Source organism: Chlamydotis macqueenii, chromosome 17 (assembly GCF_036417535.1).
Source record: "Chlamydotis macqueenii isolate bChlMac1 chromosome 17, bChlMac1.mat, whole genome shotgun sequence".
Taxonomy (NCBI): domain Eukaryota; kingdom Metazoa; phylum Chordata; class Aves; order Otidiformes; family Otididae; genus Chlamydotis; species Chlamydotis macqueenii.
Window position 1 is genome coordinate 12,426,804 of NC_141572.1, and position 25,016 is coordinate 12,451,819.

The 25,016-nt window shown below is 54.6% G+C and overlaps 1 long non-coding RNA gene across 6 annotated transcripts; it reads right to left on the bottom strand.

Moving 5' to 3' along the window:
- Positions 1–808: 808 nt before the first annotated feature.
- Positions 809–24,755, bottom strand: LOC147598625 (uncharacterized). 6 transcript variants are annotated; one of them, XR_015260463.1, is made up of 8 exons: positions 24,367–24,755; positions 24,094–24,252; positions 14,932–15,025; positions 14,326–14,391; positions 10,891–11,656; positions 6,794–6,975; positions 3,853–4,153; positions 809–1,271 (listed from the first exon to the last, which is right to left on the bottom strand). It is a non-coding gene; the product is annotated as an uncharacterized LOC147598625 (long non-coding RNA). The 6 variants fall into 6 exon arrangements; XR_015260464.1 differs by lacking the exon at positions 809–1,271 and adding an exon at positions 1,534–1,909; XR_015260460.1 differs by lacking the exon at positions 809–1,271 and having other exon boundaries at positions 3,464–4,153; positions 14,326–14,388.
- Positions 24,756–25,016: the final 261 nt, after the last annotated feature.

The window sequence follows — 25,016 nt, forward strand, 5'->3', positions numbered from 1 at the left end:
ATGTTGTTCAGAGCTGGGATCTTACCAGCAAATCCCTCTGCCTTTGACAAGAGCAGAAATCATCCCCTCAGTCTTCAAAGAGCACTTCAAAGCCTTTACATCACTCTCAAGATTAATTAGCAGCTAAATAATAATCCAGGATAAGTCTTACCAAGGCATAAGAATGGCAACATGGTCAGTTGGCGATGGGGGAATCCAAGGCAGAAGAAAGCTTCATGTTCCTGGTTAAATCCAACATCTCCCAGGAAAACGCAGGCTCTTCCAGTAACAAACAGTGGGGTCAGGAGTTAATCCTCACCAGAGGAACGTTTCAAGCAAACCCCACCTCGGGCAGAGGGTCCGTTCACTTTGCACAGTGTGCTAACACAGGCGTGTTTGGGCAGGGGAGGAGCAGCGCTCCGGTCGCCGTTGGCCAACCCAAGTGCCCACCAAGGCAACGCATGGCTGACTCTGCAGAGGACAGGTTATGGGTGGCACAGAGCTGATGGTCAGGCAGGACCTCCAGCGTGGCCCAGAACGGCTGCCTCTCTTGCTCTGGGCTCCCATCGGGCACCGATGTCCCGCTCCAGCGGCCGTCGCTGCAGGATGCTCCCCAAGCCTTGCAGCCCCACCTGCCTGGGGGTGCTGCTCCTTCACTTCCAACCCCCCTTTCCCCCAATACCAGGAAGGAAAATAAATAAATAATCAGCCGCAGCAAGCCGGCTGCATCAGAACATTTATTTCATATAATGCACCATTTATTTTCAATTATCAGGGAACTTCCCCGTGCCTCCCTCCCCGCGCTCTTGGCAGGGTGCTGGTGGAAAGTGCAGAGTTGCAAAAAGAGCGGTGGCTCTGGCACAAGGCGAAGGGACAAAGGGACAGACGTGGTGGGGGACAGCGCTGGCACCTCTTACGGCAGTGCGGGCGTAAGGACGGAGCCCTCGGGGCTGTGGGTCAGATGAGGAGAGACGGCCCAGCTGGCAGCTCACCTCCGGGCTAAAGCGCCAAAGGAGGTGACAGCGGGGACGGGGACGGCACAGCGAGGGATGACAGCAGCGCTGGGGGCATCTTTTCCCTCTAGAGGCAGCTTCACGCTTCCAGCCCTGGCCAAGCACTGGATTTCTCTCCCTTTCCCTCTCCTCCGGAGACCAGAGCCAGGCTGCGATCTGCTTTCAAAGCCTTGGTGTGCCGGAGCTCGGGGACGGAGCCAAGCCAATTTCCGTCTCGCGGGAGGTATCCGGACCTGACCTCTGGGACGCACACTGGGATGTGGTTTCTGTAGCCAGCAGCTGAAAAATCCAAGCCCACCCTGAGTCCCTACACGGCCAGGAGACCTCCAAGGGCTGGGGCGGCTCTGGGCAGGACCAGAGCTGCTGTGCAACACCCACCACATCCCGTGGCATCCCCCCACCCCGCGGGGGATGCTCCGGCTGTGGTACTCGCCCTCTTCACCCTGCACTCGCACCCTGAACAGCTTTTTTACTGCCAGGTCTCTCGCATTTGAAGATCTCTGACATACCATGAAGGATTTTCCAATGGGTTCAGCAGACTTTAAGATTTATATCAAAAAAGCCCCAATTTATTGAATTGATGCTGCAGAGCAAAACCATGGCTGCTTAACAACTGGAGTACCAGTATTTTACAGCAAGGTAACTAATAAGGCCATTAATACCAACTGGGCTCGGCCCTGACGTTTATATCACTGTAAATCTCCCTCTCAACATGGGAATCAGTTTTGCCATCCCAGGCACTCGAGAAGTGCTGTCGTCCTTTATCAGACTGAAGGATTTAAGCTAAGAAACTGCAAACGTAAATGTTATTAAAAAAAAAAAAAAGTAAAGGACCCAGGAACACTCAGGTGATTTTAAGCAGGGGTTGCGGATGCGGTCAGTCCCATCGTCCCTCCGGAGGTTTCCCAGCTCCGAGCCTGGGGCAGCCAGGAAGGATGAAAGATGCACAGGGTGAAAAAGATCTAAAATAAAATTTAAAACCCCCCAAAAACCATCCCCAGCACTGAGCAAGCACCCAGGAAACTGCACATAGGAAAGAGATCGGGGCAGGGGCGTGAGAGGAGAGCAGCCTGACAGACCTCACTGAGTACTAATTACTGCTGGCATTATCTGCACAGACAGATAAGGTTTTCATTAACAAACTTGAAGAAGGTGGAGGGGAGGGGTGCAGAGAGAGAAGCGGCAACAGCCGAGCGCCGGGCAAGAGCCGAGAATGAACCACAGCCACCAGCGAAAGGCAATCAGGCCCAGGGAGCAATTAGGGGCCCAGCTAACGGCGGTGGCAGCGCGGGGGACAGTAATTAGCTGCCAGCCTGTCCCCGCTCAGCTTTGTTTCGCAGGCTGCCTCATAATTCACAACATGCTGGAAATGAAATCGTTAGTAATCTCTCACAGGCAGGGCCTTATTAAACCCCCTATCTGCAGGGGTTTAATTGGAAGGAGATAAACCCGGGCCAGCGCGGGAAGCGGGGCGAGGGGGACGTGTCACCTCCTCGCTGCGAAATAAATGCATGTGGCGCACATGTGCACGGGGACAGGGGGTTACGGGGGCTCTGAAGCCAGCAATTTTGATTTTGTCTGCGCAAAGGAAGCCTGAGAGGCAGGAGGATGAGGAAAATCCCTTGGTTTGTGGGTGGTGTCACGCAGGTGGGGTCCGGGGCAGGATTAGGCAGGAGCATGGTCTGCCCAGATGGATGGGAGAGGGGCGGGGGGACAGCCAGTGGGTAGGGAGCCAAGGAGCTGCGGCCACCAGCAGATGCAGGCAGGTCCCCATGGCGACGGGGTGGTCCAGCCCTTTCCACCCCGCGCAGCCTCACCCCAAAGGTCAGGGGCATCACAGCGGCGGCAGGAGGGCGGTGGGCAACCTGGGGTCCCTCACCCCAGCAAGGCCTCAGCCGTGCCACACGAGACACCAGCTCTGGATGACATGGGGACCCCGTGCCAGCTCCACGTGAAGGCCCTGACGGCAGCTTCACTATGGTCCTGTTTTGACCCAGGTCAGCTCAAACCAGAGCTCCTTTTTCCCCCTTCCCCTGAAGATGCTTGGTCGACACAAAAGACTCTATTGTTGCACATGGTTAAAACCAGGACAAACCCAACCCCCTTTCCCCAAAAACTCAACTCTGAGTGCTGCATCCATCCCAAACAGCCACCCCTGGGTGACGGTGACCCCACGCAGCAGCCCCCCAGTCCAACCCGCTCCCCCCACACCCCTCTGCATCTCTCATCCAGCACCTGCAGATGCCCGGAGCGACATTCCCATCAACCGCGTTGCTCTCCCCGTGAGCCGATCCGCTCCAGCTCCCTCCCTGGGTAGCTGTTCTCTTTGATTGCCGTTGAAAGGAGACAGCATCCTACCTGATGGGGAGATATTCAGCCCTCCTGCCAGAGCCCTTTGCTTTCCAAGCAGCCAGAGCTCCAGGGCCTCTAGCAAACTTTATTCACAGAAAGGAAAAATGTAGAGAGATGGGAAAGGTGGAGGGAGAATTGCTTTTCTCCGTTTTATTGGAGCAGGGGGTTTAAAATGGCTCTCCTCAAACTGCGGCGTTGCAAAGGAGGCGAGAGCCCAGCGGAGGTGAAGGGACGATATTTCTCGAAGCAGAGTGAGGTGCTATCGCGGTAAATATTTAATTAGGAGTCAAACTGCTGGACTAGGGAGCTCTGCCTGCAGAGATTTATCAGACACAAACATCATCTGTCTGAAAAAGCGAGCGGCTTGTCAGGAAGCACTGCCTTCTGCTTGAGCCTGAACCCATGCATCCCACCCCGCCGGACACACGAGTGAGCAAACCCTGCCAGGCAGCATAGGAAAACAGGACACACATCTAAACCCTGCTGCAAAACTTGCACTGAAGCCTACCCAAGCCAGGATTTGGGTGCAGCGATGGTTCTAGTGACGCCAGGCTTGCAGGACTCTTCCTAACATCCGTCAGCTCTGGAGAGCCAAAATGTGGGCGGCCATGGCCACATCCATCTCTCCCACACTGCTCGTAGGTACCACGGGACAAGAAGGTCTAAAATCCTCTTTGCTTTCTTCAACAAGTTGACCCCAAGACGGGGAGGTTTGGTTGGAAACGTCCCCATGCTGGCATGGCCGCAGCATCAGGTTTCAAGAGCGGTCCATCAATAGCTCGGGATCCCAGGAAACAAAGCCCGAAATCCTGTTAGGAGAGGGAAACGTTGCCTGCTTTATACACCCACAGACATTAAGCTTGCAAGTCAAGCCTACATTTAAGCCATCACTACGGCACCAGTTAGAGTCACCTCCCCAGTTCCCAGTTAACATCACAGGGAATTACCAGCATCGCCTTTCCGCGCATCTTTTCCTTCTCGGTCACTCAAGCAGAGGGAAGGTTTCATGATTTCCTCCGAGGTGCTAAAGCGCTGCTTCTGCAGTGCTGCTTACCCAGAAAAAATAAAAATCCCATCCTCTATGCTTCTAGGATCTCCCTTCTCATAGCTGATTGCCCCGCTTCTCAGTAAGCCCAACAAAACCTTTCTCCAGATCCTCCTGGTAGCAGCAGTGACTTGTCCTGCTTGGCAGTGATTAGCTGCAAAACCACCACAAAAATTGCCCAGATGAAGAACATTTCAGGATCCCCCCCAAGAAAGCAAGCAAAATCCATCATGATTTATTATTTGCTCTTAAGTGTAAAAAAAAAAAAGATGGATTGATGAAAGGAGTTGGTAAGCAGGACGATGGCAGGAGGCAAGCACTGTAGTAGAATCCAAAAGCAAGACTTTTCATAATCCATGGGCTGTTAATTATCTAAACACAGTTCCCTTGGAGCTGCCTGAGCGAAGATTAATTAGTTTTTGAAATAATAGCTGAATTGATACTGGAAAGGAGTTTGGGTTCCAAAATAATGGCTGAAAATTAGCCAGCCTGTTTCTCCATTTCTCTTTGCCACACTCACAAGGACATTTGTCTCTGTTGCTTTTTCAGAAAAGAGCCATTAATCAAATCAGCAGATGGTCCTTCCCAACACTGTGATGTTGCAGAAAGACAAAAGGGAGGAAGAGGAGGAGGAGGAAGCAATCTTCCACAAGTGTTAGGAAAAAAGTCCCCAAATCCAGTGATTAGCAGCTCCAGAGACCTTCTCCCCAGAGAGGGCTGGATCTGTTCAACTGGAGCAACTCTCCTGGAGATGAGGAAAGTCTCCTGTGACAAGCACGCACCTACAGGGAAGGGATTTGACTGCCTTTGAAACAAATTGCCTGCGCTAATCCCAAATATCGGGATTTACGGCTCCCGGTTCACCCAAGTTTGACGTCTCAGTTGTCACTGCCTGCCAAAGCCTTCACCCATGAGCAGGCCACGCGCACCTAAGGAGTCATTCCTGCAGGTCCCAGGGGTGTGTGCCCGCTGGATTGTCCCTCCGTGGCGATGCTCACTGTCACCCTCTCCCACCCGGCTGCACGTTTCACAGGACACACAGGAACATCTCTGTGTAAGAGCATCTCCGTGTAGGAGCATCTCCCGTCAGCACTGGTGACAGCTCTGCTGTCACACGTGGCTCAGACCATCCGAGGAGCTCAGGAGCTGTCAGATGTGCACGTGTGCACAGATCGCAACGGCACACATCTTATTTCCCGGGAAAATCAGCCGATGGGAGCCTCAGCTCCTCTGAGCAGCCCCCCAGTTCTCCCTGCCTCCCCGGGCAACGCCTGCCCTGGGGATGGCGTTGGCCATTGTCACATGTGAGCGAGCGAGCTCACGCAGCGCCCCGACCCCAGAGCCTGCAGAACCCCCCCAGCAGGTACCCAGGCAGGTGGGACCCCGCTGCTGAGAGGGACCGAGCCTTCCCGTCCCGTGGTGACAAGGCATCTGGGGAAGCAGCTGCGTGCTACGGCCCAGTGAAGGCGCAGGCAGCTGAAGGCTGCCCCATCCATCAGACCGGCCTCTGCTCATGGAGCCCCTGGTCTCGAAAGAGCATCTGCTCCATCACCTAAGCACGGCTGACACGCGTGAAACCCTCCGCGGCGTTTATGGATGTGTGTTACCTTGGATTTTATGGCATGATAAATAACGGGGGAGAGGCGGGCACCCGTCCCCTCAGCGGCGTCGGCACTGCGTCGCCCACCCTTTGGGGCTTCTCAAATCCAGGACTGCAGTCGGCATTGTCCCCGGGATGTCCTTGCTCAGACACCCCGCCAGCAACACGCAGCCGAGGGACAGGAGGTCACGCTCTCAGGCGGGGAGAGCAAGACCTTGATCCCTTCCCTATTCCTTTAGTGAACACGCGTCACCAGCTGCCAACAAAAAACGTCCTTCCAAGCTGCTTGTTGTCTTTAGCATCGAACAGCCACAGCCAAACGAGGGGCGTGCTGGGTCTACTGGAGCTGCGGCACGAGGCTCAGACCCGCTCCGTGAAGGTGGCAGCTGTGCACTTTGCAATACGGATGATGCCCAGCACCTTCCGACCTTGGCGTGGAGACCACCACCAGTCAGGTCTACTCTCCCCTCGCATCACCTGTCGGCAGGACCAGGCCTCAGCAGCGTGTTACGCCACAGAGGAGGCATGAGCGGCGCTCGGAGGAGCAATCCTACCAGATAAGGGGGAGCAGAGGAGCAGAGGGAAGCCGTTCCGTCTCCGGGAGGCTCGGTTTATCAGCGCAGGTCTCGGCAGCACAGAGGACCCACCGCCGCGTCAGCCAGCGAGCAGCAGACATCTCATTAGTTACGGCGGGGCTCCCGCTGCCGCACCGGTCTGGGTTGAACCGGCTCCCAATGGGAACGATATTCCCCCACGGCAGCAGATCAAAGGCAAGGCAGGGGGAGGAATGGAGGGGGAACGCACCTCGCGGCTGCTGGACCAGCATCATCCTCAGCTCCAGGAGCGCACGGGCTTCGGGCCGCGTAACCTTGTGGCCTCGCTTCGCTGCGGTGCCTTAGCGAGATTAATTGCTCCCGCCGTGGGCGAGAGAAGTCAAGTGGATGCTGTCTCCTTGGCCATTACTCTGATTTCACATCCCTCGCTTACTGCAAATGAAAAAAAAAGACATAACAGCGAGAGCAGCAGCCCTTCCAGCCCATCGTCACCGTGCAAACACCCAGAACAGGGCGAGGAGCACCCATTGCTCACTGTGCCTATCATTGCCCAACGAGCCACCCGTTCATCGCCAGGCACTGGGAAGCAGCGCAGCTGGCCAGCAATCCTTAAACCACCAAAACCAGAGGCGAGCGGAGCACCAGGGCCCAAGGGATGAGTGGTTTTTCAGGAGCTGTTACAGAAGTGGCCTGCGGAGGCTTTGGATGCCCAGTATCCACCCCACCTCCTGCCTCCTTCATCCTGGCGTCGTGGCCCTGGGAGGGCCAAGCACCGCAAGCTGGGGAGCAGCTCCACTCGGACATTGTGCTGGGTGCTTTCAGCGTGGGCTTTTTGACCCTCTGAGTTCTCCTGTCCCACCCCTCGCTGTCTGCCAGCGCAAACACCGGCTCTTCAGGGCTCCCCAGCCCAGCAAGCGCGGCGGGGTGAGCGCACTGTCTCTTTTCTGGATTCCCTTTCAGCTGTTTCCTAGCCCCAGGGGTGGAGATAGTTTTTCCTCCCTTTTTTTACAAGATGATTAAATGCTGCGTTTGTAAAACACTTCATTCTGGGAAACAGCTTATGTAAAACGCACTCGGTGGGATCTAATGCAAACCGATACAATCAGCTAGCAGCGGGGGCTCCGCTCCCAGCATTTGCTTTCCCGGGGCTGTGAGAAGGCTCCATCCCAGGACAGGGTCTCCACCAGGCACAGTGCTGAGCCCTGGCTGCTCCCGCTCCGTCACAGCCTCCTGGGGACCTTGGCACCCGTCCCTGCTCCTGGAAAGGATGGATGGCTGCAGCACGGCACGGGGACAGGCCCATCTGGAGGAGGCTTGGGCATGGCACAGAGCAGCTCTGGAGGTCCAGCAAACCTGGAGCTCCTGATAGTGCTTCTTTTAACACTCATGTTGGTTTTTCAGAGCTCATCTCTTGCTCCTAGCTGTGCTGCAGCACTCTGGCACTGGGAGAAGGGCATCTGGATAGACCTTCACTCATTGCCGTGTATCCAAGCAGCTCCTGGGATGCTCTACCTGCCCGCAGCCTCGACCAGCACTTACCCAGCAAGAGAGGACGCTGACCAGCCAGACCTTCCCGTGCCTGGGACCACTAACGATGGGAAACAATGCTGCTTGCCTGCAGACAGGCCACTCGCCATGGCAGATGACACTTACCAGGCTCAGGGATGCTCTGGGGGAAAGCACTGTGGGTAGGCAGTGTGCTGGATTAGGGCAGAAACCAAGCCAATCTGGAGGGGGGAAGAAAAAAAGAAAAAAAAAAAAAAAAAAAAAAAGGAGAGGAATCAAGATTCCCTGCCCCCAATTCGCTGACTCATTATGACTCAAGGGGCTAAATTTAGCTGTCGGAGCGCTCAGCAGCGGGGTGAGCGGCCTCTCCTTAACCTTATTATCAGACCTTTTAAGTAAACCCTCCACCAGCTCAGGGGAGAATCTGCTCAGGCTCCAAGGGGATTATAAACACCTCTGGAAGCTGGAACAAAGCACCCGCACCTACAGAGGTGTGCACACAGCTTTCTGGCGGTGATGCAAGGCCCGGGAGCGGAGAGACAGCGCTGGAGTGCATCACGCTTGGCGAGTCGTCATAGCAACGGGGAATTTTGAAAGCAATTAGGTGCGGGTTCATCCGCATCACTGCGAGGGGTCTCGAAGAGCTGGGGAGCTGTGGCCAAACGGCTCCTCTGGGTCATAGAGGTGGGTGGCACTGGCTAAACATCAGCGGGCCAACCCAAAATGGCTTTGCAGAGCAGGCTGCTGGTACGGCAGGAGGAGATGCCCCGCGTGGAAACACGGAGCTGCGACCCAGGCTCGCTTCTGTACCGGGCTGCAACAGGCAGTCGAAGACTCTGACCAAAGAGAAGCAGAAATTTCTAAACAGCAGCAATATCGCCTTCTGCAACGCAGCTTGACCCAGCTGCAAGCCGAGCTGGCTCTCTGCGTTTCCAAGACCCGCTCCTGCGAGGTCAATCGTTACACAGCCTCCCGCAAAACTTCATCGACCGCTTCCCAGAAAAGCCGGCCTGGAGAGCAGGGACGGGGGCAGGTTCACACATCTTCACCGTCACGCGGGCTGACGGCGTCATCCCTTCTCCACAGATACCACCACGCGCTCTGCTTTTCCCATCCCAACAGCATTGCTTTCCCCCCTCCTTTTCTTTCTTTTTTTTTTTCATCTGCTAAAAATCAGTTCCTCCTCCTCCTCACCGCTAGAAATTCCTCCAGAGTTTCTCATCTCATCTTTTCGCTTCCCTTCACAACTTCTACATTTCCCAGGCTCCATAGTGGGTGAAGCACTGTTGATTTCCAGCTTCTTTTTCACTTTTCACTTATTTCTCCACATTTTCTGCTCACAGTGGGCACTCTGGCTGAGACGCATGCTCTGGCAGTCACATCTCCGGCCGGGAACGTTCCCCTTCCATCAGACAGCTTCCAGGAGGCCCCGAGAGCCGCAGGAGTGTGGGCGATGCCGTGTTGATGCCTTGCTTTGGCATCTAACCTCCCCTTTATTCACAGGCCAGAGAAGGGGTCGGAGCTTTGGCTACAGACTGGGCTGGGGAGCAGCATTTTGGCTGCTTCCTCCCTGGCCGGTGAGCGGAGGGGTAACGTACGTCTGCGGCGGGGAGATAAGGGAATCGGGCACCGCGAACGACTAGGATCTTATTAAGAGAGCCGGCTGGTGAGATCCTATTGCTGCACGAAAATATCCGCGACTTTATCCTCGACTGTAACGTGAATCCAGACAAACGGAATGAGCAGGGCGGTGGGGCTGGGCTCTCCTGCAAGGGAGGGAGAGGAAGGCTGCCCACCGCGTGGCCGGAGGATGTGGGTGGGAGGATGCGCAGCCACAGTGACCCGGCAAGGGGTGGAGATGGTTTGGCCACCCTTGGATTTTCCCACCCTGTGAGGAGAGCACGGTCGGTTTGCCAAGGTTCGTTCTCACCTCTCTGCTCTGACTCCGGCCGCGGCAGAGGGAAGCGGACACCAGAGCAGCCGATAAGTGGCTGCATGGAACCAAGTCTTGTGCCAGCAAAGCCCAGAACAACTTGCACACAGGTTAAGCTGAGATTTCCAGTTCTGTTTGTTCTGTCCTGACACCTGGGACCCCAATTTGTCTCAGAAGCCATCACGTGGCAGAAGAAGCAGGAGGTAGGCGGCCGCACAGCGAGCTCCAGTCATGGCTGAGAGGAGCCCAGGGGAGGGGACCTGGTGCCACAGGCTCCTGTCAAAGCCTGCTTTGACCCCGCAGCGGTTTGGGAAGGGGTTTCAGAGGGCAGTTAGAGCCTCACCAAGGCGGCAAAGGTCGGTGGAAGGACCATCCCATCACAAAAAAGTTGCTCAGCTCCTCTCACCCTCTGTGAATGCCACCCCGGGAGTACCACGTTCCCCTGCACACCATGCTGTGGGTCACAGCCTGCCCAGCCCAGCTCCTGCTCCAGTGGGGCAAGAGTGCATCCAACATGGAGCAAATGCTCATCTGGGAAAGCGTAAGTCATCCAACCAGCCAAAAGCACGCTACTGGCTGGCATCGAGCGGCAGTTGGTGCCTCTGTGTCCCCCCGCTGAGGCTGCCAGGAGAACTCCCAGATAACAAGGTCGATGTTGATCAACCCATCCTGGGAAGAAGCCCTGTAGCCTGAGGTAACATCGCGTGCTTCTCGAGATGGGATGATTACAGAGGGCAAGAGCCTCATTTAAAGCTTCGCTGCAGCTTCTGGACTCCACAATACCTCACTCAGAGTTTGCTCAGGCATCTCTGCCTCCCACCATGGGGGAAGCAAGGAAGCCCCTTTGGGTGAAAGGGAGACCTGGAAACCTCCAGACGAGGCGGAAGGAGGACGTTACTGCCTATTACCTGCAACTGAAGATATGCTCCCTGACTTATCCAGGGCAAACGACGCTCGTCAGGATCAAAGCACTCATTGAACTGCTGTATTGGTCAGCCTGCATCCACAGCGGTCGCGTTCCCAGAGGGAATCAAAGCTCTGCTGCAGAAGCTGATGGGCAAAGGAAGGAGGCAAAAGTGCTGAGAAGCCAGCCTCATCTATAGTAAGCCAGAACAAGAGCTGACACACAGCTTAAACAATGAATTAACTAACACAATGGAGGAACGAAAAAAGCTCAGAGGATTAAGGAAGAAATCCATTTCCCTTATAACTTATAAACATCCAGAATATGAGATGCTTAGGACTTGATACCACCAGATATGTGACAAGGAGAGGTAGCAGAATGTAGATGAAACCACAGAAAGAGGCACACCAAAGGGCCAGGACTGCTCTGCAGTGGGCTGGGTCAGGCTGTAGACCATCGAGCTGCAGGTGCCCCTCAGCCCTCAACAGCTCCGGGCTTCCCAGGCCAGCAATCCAGCTGTTTGCAGGGGTTGCTCTGCAAACGCTGGCTCATAAGAAGTGACCATGCTCTGTAAAAGCATTTTTGAACCAGCTCCGTCATGCAAATGCCCTCAGGAGTCGAGATGCTTTACAAGATCAGTGTGAACACAGCACTAGAGGCTCCTCATGAAGGCAAGACCCCATCAGGCAACACCAGCCTTGTGAGGAAGAGGAGACATCCAGGCAGGAGTGACACAGGACTGTCATCTTGTGTTGAGCCTCTTTCAGCAGCTGTGAGGAGGAGATATCAGGAGGTTTGGTATCACACGAAGAGCTGTGGGTCTGGTCTCATGGTCAAGAGGAAGGCAACATGTGGAAGATCCACTCTTCAGTGAATTCAGAGGATGAGGTGGTATCTCATCACACGTCCCTCTGCCTGCCCTCCCATAGCAGCAATTCCTCTTCTGGGGTTAGCAAATATCACCGACCAGGGAGCTCAGCCTCTGCAGGCAGATGGCTTTTTGCCTTCATAGCAGCGCACTAGCAGGGAAGTGGTGGGGACAGATGCTCCTGCCTTCCCACGTTAAGCAGGAGCTTCAGCTCCAGGATGGCAGCATCAGCGGTGCTCGCTCGTGTCGGTGCCGAAAGCCGCTGAAGGCTGCAAACGAGGCAACGGTGGAGGCAGCCTTGGCAGTAGGTGCTGGGAAATGAGCTCTGACCGCTGCTGTCAGCTCCCTTCCGTGGGTCTGCGGCTGTCCCGGTGCCTCAGCCCGTGCTGTACAAGGGGACCGGGGATGCGCAGGCATCTAGGGCTGGCCACAGCGGCAGGAGAACACAGAGCTGGCTTGGTAATGAGTTTTGCATTGTGCTGCATTAACCCAGACTAAATTATCTTTTACGCTGCTATGCTTCAGCTAATAAAATAAATAATATAGCTGGCAAGTGGCAGCCAATAACTTCTCTCTTTTGACAGCTGTCAAGGGAAAACTGAGCCTTTCATTTCAGCCCCTCTGCTGTTGACGCAAGGGCAGGTCTCCAGGAAGCTCAGCTGCGTTTGGCGCGTGGCACGAGCGCCAGGACAGCCGTGGAAAGGAACGGCCCATGCTCCTACCAGAGCTCCTGGCTGGTTAAGGAGAAAGCAGTCTATTTAAAGAGTCAGAGCCTCTTTAACCTGCCTTCCTTGGAAAGGAAAAAAGCCCACCTAAATATATCTCACCAGAATTAAAGCTTTTAACCCGTTTGCCTCCCGCAGCCCATTGTCCAGCACACCACAAGCCGTTTCTCTGGAAATGGCAACGCTAGCTAATTACTGTTTGAAGCCTTTCCTCCCACGGAGCAGAGCGGCAGCCCGGGAATGCCTGCTCTCTTCCCCGACAGCTCGCTGCAGAAGCGGCTTTCTGAGCCATCAGAAGGCATGGGGCCGCATCCTGCTCTCGAGAGCAAGCCACAAATGGGTCCTGAGGCAGGGCTGGGGGCAGCTGAACTTTCCCCATCCCTCCCAAATGCCATGGGCACCATCTGGAGACAGCCGCACCAGCTCTGCCTATGGGGCCAGGGTTGTGCCAGCATCTCCATCCCAGCGCAGCATCAGTGGGGCAGCGAGGGTGTCCAGGGCCGTGGATCTCGGGGGAATCGCCTTTTTGCTACAGCGAGAGGCTGGTTCCTCTGTCTGGAGGGGATCCGCAGGGGCAGGCGGTGCAGACAGACAGCAAATCCCCGCCTCTCAGCACAGAAGGGCCGGCATGCTGCCTTAACCCACAGCTCCCAGCACCCTGGGATGCCTCCGTGACCCCACAAAGAGGCCTGGCCCCCTTCTCACAGCAGCATGCAGACCCATAAATAGTTATTTCTCCCCAGTTTTCTCCCCAGACAAGGAAGATTTAAACCAGGACCCTCTCCCTGCAGAAGCCACCCTAAGGTAGGTGGCAAGGGGGAAACTGCACTGCTGGCCCTGTGCACAGAGAAGCTGGTGCTCTGCTGAAATGGCTGCTGGGGCGTGGGGTGACCGTAGGAACGGCAAAGGGCTGCTCGGGTGGACAGAAGGCTGCCATGATCAGAAAATCCCCGTGCTGCAGAGGGGCAGCAAATTGAGTTCTTGGTATTGCAGGAATCAGGGAAAGCTTTAGGTCCTCTTCCATCTGTTTCACACCGCGGTCACGCTCCTGTCACCACACCTGTGACAGCCACGCTCTGGCTTTGAGAAAACACGTGGTAAGATGATGGAACAGCACACGGTGCATCTGTGCCAGCGATATCCGGGCTCCGCTCCACCCCACACCCTCACAGCCCAGCCGGGAGAGGATTTCACACCAGCAAAGGGGGGCAGCCTCACAGAAGTGGCAGAACTGAGCATCTTTCACCCCTTGTTCCCAGAGGGCTACGGCACGTACTTTGGACTCCTCGTGAAACACAAGGAAGCATTGTTAGGAGACTAAGATAAGGACCTTAAAAAAAGGAATCATGGCTGAAAGCCCTGACCTGCAGGCGCATGCCCTCGCCTCTGAGGGAATGGAGCATCTGCAAGAGGAGCCATCCAGACCTCCCTGCTTCATCCTGCCTTGGGCTCCTTGCACAAACCCCAGGGAGGGCAGAGACCAGGTGTCCAGAGAAGCTGGGTTGTTTGGATCCATCTGAGAAGCTCTGGTACAGGAAATTGACCTTTTGAGGAGATTTTGGCAACTGAGGCCAGAAAACTGTCACTGATCCAGCTCCTCTGTAGATAACTGTTAACAAATAACTTGGTTCATTTAATATTCCCAAGGAACTCTGTGCTAGGATCTACCACAGGGTAGAAGTGTAATGCTTCCAACCAGCTTAGTGAAGCAAGGAAGGGGTAATTAACTGGAGAGTAAAGCAGCAGCAGGACCGAGAGGCTTGGTGCTCCGACAGCAACCGGAGTGGGAATAGAGCCCAGTCATGGAGCTGGGAAGGGAAAGACAAAACACAGGAGGTTTGTTCACCATTCCCAGGAGGGAGAGAGAACAGGGAACGAGGGACTGCGCCAAGGAACAGCATCGGAAACGCTGCTGAGAGGGAACAGAAATTTTAGGAACATATGCGTCCGCAAGCCAACCTAAATGCAAGCACAGGAAGAGTAACAAACAGCTTGCCGCAGAGCTACCAACGCTGCAGCTATTTTTAGTTACATAAAAGACCCCAAATTAGAGGCAGGATTGATGTGAGACTTCGGGAGAGAAACAGATCCAACACCAGCACATTTCCCTCGAGGCCAAGGGAAAGTTCAGTGCTTTAGAAAAAAAAAAAAATATGAGGGAGGAAATATTCAATTTGGGCAATTTAAGTGGAAAGAAACTCCCAAATCCCCAAACGCAGCCCATGGGACTCCATTCCCTATCCCTCAGCTGCCCCACGCTCCTCACGGCCACCCATTGCTGGTATCCATAGTATATTACAGAGCTACTTTATTTTTTTTTCCTCCTTTGTATGAAAGGGACTTGGCAAACTGATTGCAAAAACAGAGGGTAGAAAGAACATCCCGGGGCATGCTGGAGACAAGAGTGAAGGATGGAGGAAAGACCAAGCGATTTGGTTGCTGCAGATCTTACCTTTACGCAGCCTCAGAAAGGGGATGTGTTACGGTGGTGGGCAATGGTAATACTGGCACGTCCTTATCGCAGAGGATGGGATTTGTCCAGTTATCTGTGAAGAAACAAGCAAAGGCTTCCACTGAAAGAATTCCCTTAGGAGCAGAAGGAAGTGCCCAGGGAGGAAGAAATCCATCCACCTCCCACACACAAGCAAACATCACGGTGCGGGGCGGCAGATGAGGCAGGGGCACTGCCAGGGCACTGCCATGCACAGAGAAACCCCTTGGGTCTGCTCCAGGCCCCGGGGATCCACTGGGATAAAACATGTGCATCCGCATGCAACAACTGCCCTGCAGTTTGAGTCAAATTTCTGGATCATAGAGTCACAGAATGGGTTGGGTTGGAAGGGACCATTAAAGCCCATCCAGTCCAACTCCCCTGCAAGGAGCAGGGGCATCCCCAACCAGATCAGGTTGCTCAGAGCCCCGGCCAACCTGGCCTGGAATGTTTCCAGGGATGGGGCATCCACCACCTCTCTGGGCCAGTGCTCCACCACCCTCAGTGTAAAAATTTTTTTCTTAAGATCTAATAGGTAATGATCCTTCAGCCCAGTTCTGCTCCAGCCCTTCTCAGCTGCAGGTCGAGTCGGGCTCTCCGCCGGGGAAAGCCACCCGCCTTCGCGCTGGATTTGGATGGAGACTATTTGCTGGCACACACCACCGCTGTAAGCGATCACCTCCGAGGTTAATTAGATGAGATTCATCAGCGAGGTCTCTAGAGGGAGCAGGGTTTCCTTTTCTCCACGTTAAGCCCTTTTATTAACACTCCGATAGATCTCGCCATCGCGGTGCCCCTGCGATGCGACCCATCACACCGCTGGCGGTAACAGCGGGTCTATTGCAGGAGATTAGGGGTGAGCTGCGGAGAATTGCAAGCAGCCGAGAAAGCAATAAGAGCAGGACACGTTTATAAACCGCCAGCAGCCCCAGAAGTCACAACCGTGCTTGTGCCCACAGCAATCAGCCCAGCGCTGCGAGAACATCAGGCGCTGTTAGAGTCACCGCTGCTGTTTGTGGTAATCTCGCTGGCTCATACCCCTACAAATTTCACGAGGACTAGGGATGTCTCGGAGCTCTAAGAGGCACCACAAAAAAAAAAAAAAAAAAAAAGATAATGTTCTTAGTTTAATGCAACATGACTATTTGCCTGCAAAAAATGACTCTGCTTCTCAGTCCCTGACCCTCGCAGGTGTTTGTTTAACAGCCTGCATAAATTGAGGCTAATCGCAGCTCCGCCAGCTGCCCAGGAGTCCGACAGCCAGGAGGACGCAGCCCCGCTTATCTCGAGCGCAAGCTGAGCGAGCTGCTCCCGAGGGGAGAGCCGATCTATTCAGCCCCAATGCCGGCAGCCAGCCTCTCATGTCTGCGGCCTCGCCGGGAAGAAGTGCAGGGCAGGCTCTGAATGGGATTAGCGCAGAGGAGAGGATATTTGGGGCTGTGCTGTGGCTGCGGCCAGGGATGTGCCTGGGGAAGGGCCTGCTTCAGCCGTCTCTGCGATGCCAAGGGCCAGGGATGTCCCCTGGGTTTGGCTGGGGAATGAACACATCTCCAGCCTCGCATCCCTTCTGGTCTCCCAGCACAATGCAGAGGGAGACGGGCACCAGAGCCGGCCAGACAGCAAAGGCAGCGTGCATCCCCCCGCCTTGCTTCCATCTCGCTGAGGAGATGTGCATGGGGAGGGAAGGGACAGGGCACGGCACAGGGGGTTGGAGCACCACTGGTGAATAAACCACTCAGATCCACCTTTATGCATCCCCAACATATCTCTAAACAAGCCAACAAAACCAGCTTATCTAAAGCATGCTTCTGCCACAAACCCAGGCTTCTCCAGCGCATGGGACAGTTTCCAGACAGCGCCGTTCCCTAAAAGCACAGGGGGTTTCCTGGCTTCGTTACAGCCCATACCCCCTTCATTTTGGGGCTTTATTACGGGCGTCGCTGAAGAACACAGCGGTAAGAGGTTTTAAAAGCGACCCTAATAGTGCAGGCTTATTCCTGCAAAACACAACAGCCTTCAGAGGAGCTCTCTCGTTACCTACCCATACGTAAAGCTGGGCTCCCTACCACTGCGTTACAACGCAGCAGAACTGTGTCTGTGGTCAGTCCCTTGCCAGGGAAGCATCCCCTCACTCCAACAGGCGGCTCGACCTGGGAAGAACACCACAAGCTACATCCAGAATACAGCTCTCCTCTAGACAACGGAGTTCAGCAGCGAAGCCGTCTGCAACCCCTTGGCCCCTCACCTTTCCATTCCACATTTCATTTTCTGGAGCTGCCCAGCTCAGCATCTGCACGCAAGCCCTACAAAGGCCAGGCGATGATCTGGGGTCAGATTCCTGCTTCGGAGGTCAGCCAAGGAGCGAGAAGGCATGTTCCCTGCAGCCCCTGCTCACTACATCACGAGGCATCACCGAATGCAGGAGGAAGAGAAACAAAACCAGAAGCCCCTCCGGCAGCCTCCTGGCACACTCAGCCTGGGAAGAAGCAGGCCATGTTTCTCCATGCCTACCTGGACCAGGATGTTCAAGAGGAACATCACAGCAGGAAGGCAGTGGTCCAAACTCACTGGTTTTCGGCACTTGAGAAGCCAGGATTGCCCGCCACGAGCTCCCAGAAATTATCCTGGCTCTCCCTACAGCACAGAGTTCACTGCAGCATCAGAAGCTCTTCCTGCAGGATCCTTGGTGACAAACGGCCCAGCAGCGTGCCAGATGGCTAATAAACCCAGGCTGCACACACCGCCTGCTCCCGGCAGCGCTGAGCGCTTCCCCGTGCCTACCAACAGGCGTTATAGATCAAGCTCAACTGGAGATGACGGTTGATGGCTGAATCCATTGTGTGGAACAACAGCTTCATCAGCAGGCTGAGCTGGGTACAGTGGGGAGAAGGGCATGCCAGAAGATGAGCGGGCTATTTTGCAATAATTTGTCTAAACCTGCATGAAACATCAGAGTTACAGCAGCGGCTCTGGAGCTGAACCAAGGACTTCATCATGGCTCCTACACAAAGTCACACAGTCCCCGAGCCCCGTGTGAGGGGAAGGGGAGCAGCTCTGTTTGGCCCTTTTGCAGGGGTCCTTGGAAAGCACAACAAGGTGGAGCCAGCGGTTTGACTCTGGATGAGGCACTTTGATCAATCTCCAACTTCTTTCCCTGAAGAGCCACCTGGGAGACTCTCCCAAAGATGTTGCCAGTCTAGATGGCAAGAGGGAATCCACTGGTCCACAAACAGGAGAAAGGAGAGCTTCTCCTTCCCCAAAACACAGGGGGCCACTTCCCTCCCCTTGCCACAGGCGCTCATAAACAGAGTTAAAATAGGACAGGGGATTGCAGCAGCTGAAGTCTCCGCTGTCTCTGCCTGGATGGCAGCTCTGCCCCACAGCCCACCTCATCCCGGAGGAGCTGGTGTCTCACAGGGAAACAGCACGGCACAGCCCGCTCTGGAGAAATTAGTCACGGGGCTTCGCGTGTTAGCAGAGCTTCAGCACAGCATCTCTGCAGCTCTGAGCAACAGCCCATGCCAGGGAGAGAAGAAAGAAAAAATAACCTTGAGCCATCACGCTGCAAAGATGCCGTCCCCACTGCCGGCAGCTTGAAGGACAAGCACGCGGTACCTCATTTGCTCTCGGCTCCATTGATTTTCTGCAGCTCTGCCTCCAGATCTACACAGAGAGGCACTCGTTCAGCCCCGCAGCAGCACTGGTGCAGGATGAAGGTGCCTGGGGGCAAAGGGACTAAGGCAGAGAGCAGGGATGGCAAACAGCACCACAGGATGGTGGGGTTAAAATAGCCACAATGAGGGGATGGGTGTTCCTCCCGCTCCTTGGCCTGTTCCCATGCCCTAGGACAGGGAGCACTCCCAGCAAAATCCCAAGTGCCTGGGTCAGAGTCGGCTCCTCGACGAGCTCCTCGTGTCCCCGCGTGGCCAGATCCACCTCCAGCCCTGCCTGCCTGGCAGTCACCTTCACTGGCTTTTCAAGTCTCTGGAAAGCAAACTACAGCAATTAACAGCACTTGCTGCTGTGAATGGGAACATTCTGTAAATAAATCACATCTCGGAAATTAATAAGTGTTGCCTAACTGAGGTTTAGCATCTTAAATTCCTAAAAATTCTTATAAGTCAACAGAAAAGGAGGGAGGAAAGATCTTTTTCTGGGCTGGAGAGCCCTAATCCAGACCTAGCAGCGGGCAGGACACCGGAGGAGACACCGCTGCCGGTTACGGGCTGCCCTGCCCCAGCACCAGGATGGGCACATTCCGGGGCCAGGCTGATTTCTCCTGCCAGCAAAGCAGCAGTATCGCAAATGGCTTTTTAATATCAAGCCAGCGCTTGAGTGCTTCTAAAGCGATGCACAACACGCATCAGGGGTGGGAAGAAAAACCAGATAGCATTAGTCAAGCCTGGGCCTTAGCACATGAGCCAGAGAAAACTTTGGCACCCAGCATTCGCAGTGGGTGGAGCCATGTTCTTTTCCTCCCGACGGCTGCCAGCTCGGTGGCATGCCACACCGCTGGTGAGGAGCGGGTATGGACACGCTGTGGTCACCTGGGAGCTCTCAGAGCCTCTGGTGAGCAGCGCAGGGAACACATTTTGCAGCCAAACTCCCATGGCATCGCAGATTCCTGGCAGACGACTCCCCTGCTGCTGCACCAGCAGCTTCCTCCCAGCTCCAGGCTCTCTCCTGCCAAGTCTGCGCTCCATCCAGCCTCCAAGCAATCTGTCCCCATCGAGGGAGCAATGTGTTGTCCAGATCTTTTCCTTGCCTGGAGCAAGCATGGACTTGTGCCCGATGAGAAGCAAGTCTGAACTCATATTTCTGCACGATGCAGATATTTTGATCTTCATCCACCTCCCAGACACCCCAGGGTTCCCAAAGGGCTCCATCTCCTGGCCTGTTAACAAGAGATCAGGAGACATGCAGCTGGGACAGGAGCATCTTCCACATCTCCAGCTCTCTGGGGCTTCTCTCCCCAGTCCTCACCAGCATCCCGCGGCGCAGGCCGATGGATGCGTGTCCCAGCCTGCCGTCAACAGCACAGGGAACTAGCGCTGCTCTGGAGGCAGTGTCCTCCTCCTCCTCCCCGCAGGAATCTTGAAGGTTAAAGCAATCATCCCCTCTTCCTCTGCCCACATCGCTAACACATCCAGGTGAGCAGGCAAACACAGCCCCCCGACACAGAGCACTGGTTTTTCTCTCCACTGACCCCCAGGGGCTGGCGTGTAGAAAGCTGTAATGAATTTGACATAACTCCCAGCACAGAGCAGCTCCGCTATTTGATGCAAAGTTTAATTTGATTTCTCACTTGAACAGCTGAGACATCCTTGATACGCTTCCTTCGGCTCCTTCCTGATAAATCTGCTGCTGGCATTTGGCACCAGGAGCCACCTGCATCTCCCCAGCCCTCCTCTTCGCCCCACTCCAACCTCCACCTCCCAGGGCTGCAAAGCCACCCCGGCTCCAGCGTTTGGAAAGGACTTTTCCCTGTAATTCACTCTCTTTTAGCAAGGGAAAAGGCAAGGTTAACGCAGCAGCTGACCCACGATGATGAAGCAGGCAGGGGCCAAGGCAGGAGCTGCAGCCAGGTCTCCCTGCTCAGGTCACCACCAGCAACTCCCGCAGGAGAGCAGCCATGGGCAGCAGCGATCCTTTCCACCCCAAACTGCCATGTTCCTCCACAGAAGGAAGAACTCCACTTGAAGAACAGTGGAGCATAACACTTTGAAAACAGGGAGTAAGAGTTGTGATTGCTATGAAAGGATGGGAAGCACAGATGGGAATATGCTGTTGGGAAAAAAAAAAAAAAGTCTTCAGGTTTTTCTGACATCTGTTGTCAGGACATGCCACAACCCTACCATCCACAAAGCCTGGGAACCACAGAGCTGCTGAACCAGGCCCCACGGGCTCTCTCAGGTTTCTGTCTGGTTCAAACCCCCCGGGTGAGCCGGCACAAGGAACGCTGGCTTGGCTGACTCTGTTCCCTTCCCAAAGCTCCGAAGCACAACAGTCGATTTCAAAAATCTTAAAGCAAACCATCGGGGAGTGAAAGATGGATTTGCAGGCATTAAAGCCCCAGACCAGGGAGCAAACAGACACCTTTGACTGACAAATCGATGCTTGGGTTTTACAGCATTTCACACTACGCAGCCACAGAGCAGAGCTCTGCGTGCACCTCGTCCCTCCAGGGCAGGGGAGGAGAAACCAGCAAAAGCAGAGAGGCAAAACACTCCGATGCTTCCTGTAGTCTTACCAAAGCCAGAACAGGTAAAAAAAAAAATAAAAATAAAAATAAAAAAGACAATCCAGAGGCTGGGATTGATAAAGATGCCAGTGGGAAGGAACAAGTCAGGAAGGGAAGAGGAAAAGCCCTGCACCTGACAGGGGTGTTACAAGCAAGAGAGACATGCTAACAAATTAAAACAGACCACATGAACCCTTGGTAATTTTTAAAGCCCTTTCTGTCTCTCAGCTTTCTTCTTCTCCTTTGTACATTGAAAATTCATCTTCAAAAGCAATCACAATGCCCCCAGAGGGAAAAACACCCCAACACAAGGCAGACTTCCTTTTAGGCAATGTAAATCTACATTAGCCGAGTAAAAAGGCTTTCATCTCAAAAATCCCTCCTTTCCAGAGCACTTGACCCAAAAGGAAGTCTCCTTTATTTCTATAAAAGTCACTTTCTCTACCCTAGTCCCGCAGTCTCAGAAGGGAGCCATTTGGCAGCTTTCCGCATTTGCCGTTGCCTGCTCAGATGGGGCAGAGACCATCCCTGCTTTTTTGGCACCAGGGTGGCAGCCGACCCCGGGGCGGGAGCTCAGGGAGCCCCTGAAGGGCTCCCCTGCCCCTGCCAGGCTCCATGAGCCCCTTCTGCCTGGAGATGGTGGCAAAAGGGGGGGGTCTTCCTCCCAGTTCCTGTCCTTCAGCAAGAGCCAGGGCAGCGGTTGCCATTGTTATCTGACCCAGCCTAGGGTCAGGGGAAGCACAACAGGACTCTCAGCTCACAAAAATTATACCAAATTCCTGCCCCTCCCAGCTAGGGAACTTAAACCCCCAGTTCCCAAAAGGGCTGGAAAAAAGCCCAGGGACTCCCAAGGCTGGTTGCACGAGAGCTCTGTTAGTCCCATGGTGTTTAAGCATCCCTTGGGTTCGTTTTGAGCGCCTGTTGTTGGGAAGCCTGCGAGCAGCCCCCGAGCAGAAGCCCTGCTCTCCCCTAAACAGCAGAGCCCAGCGCACAGGCGTAGCTGGCTCCCCGCTGGGCTCTGCCGACCTGGAGGGAGCACGTTTATCAGGCAGGACTGGCTACAGAGATAACGGCGTCGGCAACGATTCCTCAAGCTGAATTGCTCCCCGTGCACTGGGAGGCGATATCCAGTGCAGGATACCTACAGAGCTTTATAGAATAAACACAACCTGCTTCGATTTATCAAACCATCTCTGCAGAAGCAGTACGGCACTCACAGGGAGGAAGCAGAAGGAGCCAGGGTATCTGAACTGCCTTTCCCGCGAGGATGCAGGCTGCTGGAGGCGCCCTACACAGAGCATGCGCACAAAGCCATTGGGAAGAGATTCCCACTGCGTGCGAATTCCCAGCAGGTACAAACCAGCCTGTGCCCTTCCAGGCAGGAGCAGAGCCCCTGAGCAGGACGAGGGAGTCACGCCTGCCCCATTCCCTTCCGCCGAGATGTGGGTCCAGCAGCGTTTTATCCATTCACAGTAGGCCATCCTCAGCCCCTTGACAGAGGCACCAAGCAAGATGCTCAGAGGTGATTTCTAAATTGGGCTGATTTCTCCTGCCTTTGGCAGCGTTTTCCAGAGGGCTTTCTCCTGGTTTGAAGCTCTCCCTTTCCTTCAGCTGACAATCCTCCCAGCCCTCCTTTTCTGTACACCCCAAGGAAAAGAGTGTGAAAATCTTTAAGGAAAACAACTTCCAACACTGTCAGAGATGAAAAGGAGCCATTAGACTAAATTTTAGGAGAGCATGGGATGCAGGGAAAAGAAAGCTTAAGCTAGACAAACTATAGTTGAAAAATTGATCTATTAAAGTGGCAGATGCCATCAGGGAAGTGAGCAATTTCCTACAAACCAGCATAGCCAGACGCGTTCCTTCTAAAGCAGATCTGTCTTGACTTCCCCACGGCGTTCCCCTCTACCTGCCTGCCTCTCGACAGCTCTAATGGTGCGATTCGCTTTATTGACCTATTAGCTGCCACCTGCTTGGGATGCAGCCACAGTAGATTTGCCATTGTGTAAGCAGCAGCAACAGCAAACATAAAACCCTAAATAAATTTTCGGAGGTTGCGGAGTGGTATAATTAATCATAGGGTCTTTCAGGAGGCAGGGAGGGGAAAGTGGAAGGCAAGGCTGGAGGGGGATGATGGACACCAGGGCTCCCTTCTGCTGCCTGCCCCCACCCCATCCTGACGGAGATGATGTGGGAGATGGGGATTCAGAGGGAAGGCAGCGGCAGGAGTGAGAGTTGAGGTCAAGCTCTGTTCAACCGCTCACTCATCTCGTGACCCCGAGCAAGCCACTGTCTCCCCAGCGGGCTTCGCTCGGGTACATCCTTAATCAGCAAACACGCAGCGCTCACAGCCAGCGCTCATAGAGGTGTAAAGTCAAGAGGGCTCCGGGTCTACTCCCTGCCATGCTGAACTTGCACCTTCCCCTTTCCCACCTTTCCTCTGAATCTGGCCCAGAGCGGCTAACCCAGAGCAAGAGCAGAATGGAGACATCAAAGAAACAGAAGGAAAAGCTTTAAACACCCTGAACATTTCCTTCCAGCCCCTCACTTGGCAAAAGCGCAGAACTCCTCTCTTCGCATCCCCTGCGAGAGCACCCAATTGGGATGCCAGCTCCCACTGCCCACCCAGCAGCTGAACTGCCGCGTGAAGGCACGCGGAGATGTCTGATGACTGCTTGGGGGGGAAAAAAAAAATAGGAGGCTCCAAATTCTGCTGAATTTAGGAGAGTGCGCATCTCTATGCCTTGTTGCCTGCCAGCAAGGCTCTCCCCTGACAGCCTGCCCCTAAGCTCATCAGCAGAAGCAAACGGAATAGCTCAGCCCCAGGAGAGACCTCAAACCATGCCCACTTCAGAAAGCCATCAGGGGACTCTTGGACTCACCAGGATGCCAGAAATGACAAGTTCGGAGCCAGCAGGACTTCTCTGGAGGGATCTGACCGATGCGTTGCCCTCTGCTCCTCCTGTCTTGCATCCTCCCTCATCCAAGGACAGGGGTCAACGTGGAGGTGTCCTCCTACTTCAGAGGGGCACTGCCCTCATCTGTAGGGACAGAGACAAGAAAAAAAGTTTTTATTTCCTGCCGTTGAACAGGAGCCAAACGAGACTAAAGCAAAGTCCTACAGGCTAGGGTGGAGTTGAAGCATCAGCATTCACCTTGAGCTCCAAGATCAGCCCTCTTGAGACACACCTCTTCTTCCTCCCTTCCTTCGGCCCCTCTCCCTGCTTTCTCCAGATGGCTGGCATCCCTCCTGCTCCGACCGGCTGCTGCCTCTCTGAGCAATGCTGAAGTCCTCCTCAAAAAGGGGAAAAAAAAAAATACATATACATATATATATATATTCCAGCCTTTGAGACATGCTTTTAATATTTCATCTTTCTTTTTCTGCCAGAAGAAAGTAAATCCCTTATGCCAGCTGGGCTGCAACCGCACTGCCACACCGCTCTGCCTGACAGCCCTGGCTGCCAGCCCCTCCAGGCAGATGGCGAACGCAAGGCTCATCTCCCCTCCGCACAACCCCTTCTGCTCCTTCTCCTCAGTGTGGTCAGGCCGTGGGGTGGACACAGAGCGGCACAGGGGGGACAAGGCACCCAGGGGCTGGGGAGGGCTGGACAGGCTGCCTGGGAACAAAAAAATTCAGGACAGGTCCAAGATATTGCACTGAGCCCCGCAGGGCCAGCTGGATGCCTCAATGAACCCACTCTTTTGGAACAACTTGTTTGGGAAAGGTGACAGGTCAGCAGCCACCAGGTCACCCTGAGTGACATCCGTCAATCACCTCCATCAAGCTCTGTCTCAAAGCCAG